The sequence below is a fragment of the Bufo bufo genome, chromosome 4, assembly GCF_905171765.1.
Source record: "Bufo bufo chromosome 4, aBufBuf1.1, whole genome shotgun sequence".
Taxonomy (NCBI): domain Eukaryota; kingdom Metazoa; phylum Chordata; class Amphibia; order Anura; family Bufonidae; genus Bufo; species Bufo bufo.
In genome coordinates this window covers 618,206,674-618,213,466 of record NC_053392.1, presented here as the reverse complement: position 1 = coordinate 618,213,466, position 6,793 = coordinate 618,206,674, and positions in this window count along the sequence as shown.

Genomic DNA, 6,793 nt, shown 5'->3' with positions numbered 1-6,793 from the left:
GTAAGAGATCAGGGGCTACCAGGCAGCAGGGGGCAGACCCCCCTCCCTCCCCAGTTTGAATATCATTGGTGGCCAGTGTGCGCCCCCCCCCCCCCCCCCCCCCCCCCTCCCTCCCTCTATTGTATTATAATTGGTGGCCAGTGTGCGCCCCCCCCGGCCCCCCCTCTATTGTATTAATATCATTGGTTGCCAGTGTGCGGCCTCCCCTCTCGGTAACCATGGCAACCAGGACGCTACTGCAGTCCTGGTTGCCATGGTTACTTAGCAATATTAGAAGCATCATACTTACCTGCTGCGCTGTCTGTGACCGGCCGGGAGCTCCTCCTACTGGTAAGTGACAGGTCTGTGCGGCGTATTGCTTAATGATCTGTCACTTACCAGTAGGAGGAGCTCCCGGCTGGTCACAGACAGCGCAGCAGGTAAGTATGATGCTTCTAATATTGCTAAGTAACCATGGCAACCAGGACTGCAGTAGCGTCCTGGTTGCCATGGTTACCGATCGGAGCCCCAGCGATTAAACTGGGACTCCGATCGGAACTCTCCGCTGCCACCAATGATCGGGGTGGGGGGGGGAGAGGGGAGGCCGCACACTGGCCACCAATGATATTAATACAATAGAGGGGGGGCCGGGGGGGCCGCACACTGTCTACCAATGATAATACAATAAAGGGAGGGAGGGGCCGCACTGGCCACCAATGATATTAATACAATAGAGGGAGGGGGGGCCGGGGGGGGCCGCACTGGCCACCAATGAAATTAAAACTGGGGAGGGAGGGGGGTCTGCCCCCTGCTGCCTGGCAGCCCCTGATCTCTTACAGGGGGCTATAATACGCACAATTAACCCCTTCAGGTGCGGCACCTGAGGGGTTAATTGTGCTGATCACAGCCCCCTGTAAGAGATCGGGTGCTGCCAGGCAGCAGGGGGCAGTCATGTACACAGTTTGTAGTATATTCTAACTAGAAGCGTCCCCATCACTATGGGAACGCCTCTGTGTTAGAATATACTGTCGGATTTGAGTTTTCACGAAGTGAAAACTCAGCTCTGAAAAAGCTTTTATGCAGACGGATCTTCGGATCCGTCTGTATGAAAGTAGCCTATGCAGAGTAGGGGTTTTTCATCGCCAGAAATGGGTTAATGTCACCCACCAATGGAACAGATTATTTTCAATAATTTCGGTTCCTGTCACCTATGCAGAGCAGGGGTTTATTCACGTCAAAAATTGTAAAATGTCAACACAAAAATTGTTGAATGTCACCCGAAAGTGTAAAAGAAAAATTTGTGAAATTTATTAAGCTGTCAACTAGGAAGAGCAGGGGTATATCACAGCCAAAAATTGGTTCATTTCATCCGAAAATGTAACAGACAAATTAGTGATTTTATTTTACCTGTCTACTATGTATAGCAGTGGTGTATCACACCCTTAAATTGGTGAATTTCACCCAAAAATGTAAGACAAATTAGTGATTTTTTTTTTTACCTGTCTACTAGGTATAGCAGTGGTATATCACACCCAAAAATTGGTGAATTTCACCCTAAAATGTAACAGACAAATTAGTGAATTTTTTTTACCTGTTTAGTAGGTATAGCAGTGGTATATCACACCCCGAAATTGGTGAATTACACCCGAAAATTTAACAGACCAATTAGTGAAATGACATAAAAAAAAAATATATTGATTTATGAGGTGGACGTCCATATGGAGTAGGAGTTTGAGGAGGCGGTGGATGTAGCGGTGTAGGTGAAAGCGGCGGTGGAGGAGGACGAGGTAGCCAACACTGGTTTTTGGTTTTAATTTTTTTTATTTTCTATTAGGGTACACCCCAAAAGAGTGGGAAATATAAAAAATACAACAATGAGCAATTGCGCTGTAGTACACTGCTCAAAAAAATAAAGGGAACACTTAAACAACACAATGTAACTCCAAGTCAATCACACTTCTGTGAAATCAAACTGTCCACTTAGGAAGCAACACTGAGTGACAATCAATTTCACATGCTGTTGTGCAAATGGTATAGACAACAGGTGGAAATTATAGGCAATTAGCAAGACACCCCCAATAAAGGAGTGGTTCTGCAGGTGGTGATCACAGACCACTTCTCAGTTCCTATGCTTCCTGGCTGATGTTTTGGTCACTTTTGAATGCTGGCGGTGCTTTCACTCTAGTGGTAGCATGAGACGGAGTCTACAACCCACACAAGTGGCTCAGGTAGTGCAGCTTATCCAGGATGGCACATCAATGCGAGCTGTGGCAAGAAGGTTTGCTGTGTCTGTCAGCGTAGTGTCCAGAGCATGGAGGCGCTACCAGGAGACAGGCCAGTACATCAGGAGACGTGGAGGAGGCCGTAGGAGGGCAACAACCCAGCAGCAGGACCGCTACCTCCGCCTTTGTGCAAGGAGGAACAGGAGGAGCACTGCCACAGCCCTGCAAAAGGACCTCCAGCAGGCCACAAATGTGCATGTGTCTCCTCAAACGGTCAGAAACAGACTCCATGAGGGTGATATGAGGGCCCGATGTCCACAGGTGGGGGTTGTGCTTACAGCCCAACACCGTGCAGGACGTTTGGCATTTGCCAGAGAACACCAAGATTGGCAAATTCGCCACTGGCACCCTGTGCTCTTCACAGATGAAAGCAGGTTCACACTGAGCACGTGACAGACGTGACAGAGTCTGGAGACGCCGTGGAGAACGTTCTGCTGCCTGCAACATCCTCCAGCATGACCGGTTTGGCATTGGGTCAGTAATGGTGTGGGGTGGCATTTCTTTGGAGGGCCGCACAGCCCTCCATGTGCTCGCCAGAGGTAGCCTGACTGCCATTAGGTACCGAGATGAGATCCTCAGACCCCTTGTGAGACCATATGCTGGTGCGGTTGGCCCTGGGTTCCTCCTAATGCAAGACAATGCTAGACCTCATGTGGCTGGAGTGTGTCAGCAGTTCCTGCAAGACGAAGGCATTGATGCTATGGACTAGCCCGCCCGTTCCCCAGACCTGAATCCAATTGAGCACATATGGGACATCATGTCTCACTCTATCCACCAACGTCACGTTGCACCACAGACTGTCCAGGAGTTGGCAGATGCTTTAGTCCAGGTCTGGGAGGAGATCCCTCAGGAGACCGTCCGCCACCTCATCAGGAGCATGCACAGGCGTTGTAGGGAGGTCATACAGGCACGTGGAGGCCACACACACTACTGAGCCTCATTTTGACTTGTTTTAAGGACATTACATCAAAGTTGGATCAGCCTGTAGTGTGTTTTTCCACTTTAATTTTGAGTGTGACTCTAAATCCAGACCTCCATGGTTTGAAAAATTTGATTTCCATTTTTAAATTTTTGTGTGATTTTGTTGTCAGCACATTCAACTATGTAAAGAACAAAGTATTTCAGAAGAATATTTAATTAACTCAGATCTAGCGTGTGTTATTTTTGTGTTCCCTTTATTTTTTTGAGCAGTGTATAACAATGGCTGGATGAGGCTGGTATACATGTCTATCCTGCACAAGGTACGGACAAGTCCTGTGGGATCCATGCCTGGTTCATTTTAATGAACGTGAGCTTGCCCACATTGGCTGTGGACAGGCGGCTGCGCTTGTCTGTGATAACGGCCCCTGCCGTGCTAAACACAGGTTCAGATAATACACTGGCTGCAGGGCAGGCCAGCACCTCCAAGGCGTAAATGGCAAGCTCAGGCCATGTGCCCAATTTGGAGACCCATAAGTTGAAGGGGCAGACCCGTCATTCAGTACGTGTAGGCATGTGCACATATACTGCTCCACCATGTTGGTGAAATGCTGCCTCCTGCTAAGACGTTCCATATCAGCTGGTGGTGCTGGTTGTTGTGGCGTGCTGACAAAGCTTTTCCACATTTCAGCCATGCTAACCCTGCCTTCTGAGGTGCTGGTGGTGCCCGAGCTGTGTTGGCGACCTCTACCTCCTCCTCTGCCTTCGCCTTGTGCTTCCACTGTGCCCCCGCTGTCAGGTGAGAATGTTTTTTTCAAACAATATAACAGCACTATTTACCGTATTTTTCGCCCCATAAGACGCACTTTTCCCCCCAAAAGGGGGGGAAATGCCCCTGTGTCTTATGGGGCGAATGCTTCCATTTTACATCGCAGTCTGAGATGCTGCAGCATCGCAGACTGCGATGTATGAGCCGGGAGAGAGGAAGGGCTGGAGTCCGGAACTAGGGACGGGGCCCGGTGCAGTCACTGTACTCTTACACCGGGCCCCTCCGCTCACCGCAGTATTTATAAACATTAATCCTTATCCTGTTAATAAGTTTAACTAAAGCTGCGCTCTCCCCGTTCCCCAGTATCAGTACAGCACTTACGAACAAGCTTCCATAGCAGGCAGAGCGGACGGCAGCAGTAATGTCACTCACTGACGTTGAGCGCCTGCTCCTCCCACTTTATGAATGAAGCAGGTGGAGCAGGCGCGCAACGTCAGTGAGTGACGTTACTTCTGCCGTCCGCTCTGCCTGCTATGGAAGCTTGTTTGTAAGTGCTGTACTGATACTGGGGAACGGGGAGAGCGCAGCTTTAGTTAAACTTATTAACAGGATAAGGATTAATGTTTATAAAAACTGCGGTGAGCAGAGGGCCGGTGTATTGGTGTCACCGCCAGTTCTGTGAGAAGATCTGGCAGACGTTTTTCTCTACCTCTTGTATGATGTTCTTTGTTTTGGTTTCACTTTCTCATCTCCTTTCCTTCTGCCAGGTGTCACTTATTTCGACTAATCGGTTTCCTTTATAATCCCTCCCATACTGCCTCACTTTGCGGTTTATACAACTTCCTGGATGAGGTGTTCACTGCTGGAGGCTGCTTCTGCTGTTTGTTCAGATAAGTCCTTTACTTTATTGTGTTTCCTTGCTGGCTTGATTCTAGGTGACCCTGAATCCGTCCGTATTAAGTGCAGGGAGCCGGTGGTCGTGTCCCCTCACTATTATAGGGTTTTCAGGTGTCACACAGTATTAGGTACGCGGGCATGCAATCGTCTACCATACAGACCCTTGCATGGGCATAGCAGTCAGGGAGAGCTCTTAGGGTTTTATAGGGCTCACCTATAAGCTCCTTAGTTTGGTATCAAGCCAGTCGGATGTTTATGTATATGTTCCAGCTATCTGCTAACTTCATCCGTGACATTATAAACCGCCATAACCGTCTTAAGCATGGATCCGGTTTCAGCCTTGATTGACCGCATGCAAGGTCTTTCGCTGGAGGTAGCAGATCTCCGTAAAACTGTGTCTCAGTTTCAGGTGACCGGTTCTGCTGGCGTTCATGGAGTTTGTTCCGAGCCTAAGATCTCGCTTCCAGATACTTTCTCCGGGGGTAGTGAGAATTTTGTTCGCCCTAGAGAGGCTTGCAAACTCCATTTTCGCCTACTTCCCCATTCCTCTGGTGATGAGGAGCAGAGGGTGGGGATCATCATCTCGCTGCTCAGGGATAACGCTCAGTCTTGGGCATTTTCGCTGCCGGTGGGGGCACGGCCCCTCCAATCGGTGGATTCATTTTTTGTAGCCCTGGGGCAGATATATGATGACCCGGATCGTATTGCTCTGGCTGAATCTAAACTGCGTCTTTTATGCCAGGGTAAACAGTCCACAGAGATATATTGTTCTGAATTTCGGAGATAAGCAGCTGATACTGGTTGGAATGATGCTGCACTCCGAAGTCAATTTTGCCATGGTCTTTTGGAAAGATTGAAAGATGCATTCGCTTTTCATGAGAGACCTGCCTCCTTGGAGTCTGCCATGTCTCAAGCTGTTCGTATTGACAGGCGTCTTAGAGAGAGAGAGGAGACTTCTCTTTCCTGTCATATTCAGCCCAAGGACAGAGGGGCTGTCTCATTCAGTGCGCAGGGGCCTCAGTCTCTCTCAATCCCCTCTGAGGAGGAGGCCATGCAGCTGGGTTTGCTTGCCTCTGATAGTAGAGGATTCAGCTCTCAGAGGAGGGTTTGTTTCTGTTGTGGGGGTATAAATCATTTGGCTAATGTTTGCCCCCCTAGGAGATTCATGAAGTTTTCTAAAGGTAATAAAAACAAAACAAAAAAAAGACCTCTAAAAACTTTCCATTTGCTACTATTGGCAAGGTTGATGCGGAAATTGAAGGTTTGCCATTTGCTTGTAGTTCCCTTTTTCTCCTACCTGCCAGGGTGGCGCTAGACAGCAAGAACATTGTGAGATTTTTGTAGATAGTGGAGCAGCTGTCAATCTCATTGATAATCAATTTGCAATAACGCATGGTTTCCAGGTATGCACTTTGGAAAAGGATATACCTGTTTTTGCTATCGATTCCGCTCCACTTTCTCAAAGATCGTTAAAGGGCATAGTTCACAATATCCGTTTGACTGTGGGTGACGCTAATGTTGAGGATATGTCATGTTTTGTCCTAAGCGGATTACCTACTCCTCTAGTGTTGGGGCTACCCTGGCTCACTAAACATAACCCCACCATTGATTGGCAAGCAAGGCAAATAAATGGTTGGAGTGAGTTTTGCAGAGAGAAGTGTCTCACGGCGTCTCTTTCAGAGGTTTCTACCAAGACTGTGCCATCTTTTCTCTCTGAATTTTCGGATGTGTTTTCCGAGAGTGGTGTCCAGGAGTTGCCCCCGCACCGGGAGTACGACTGCCCTATTAATCTCATCCCAGGCGCCAAGCTGCCAAAATCACGTTTATACAATCTCTCCCAACCTGAAAGGGTCGCTATGCGTATGCGCTATGGATTTACTGAATTGATTACACTCACATATGGAGCACAGGGGTACTTTACAGATTTTTTTTTAAATATGTCACCCCC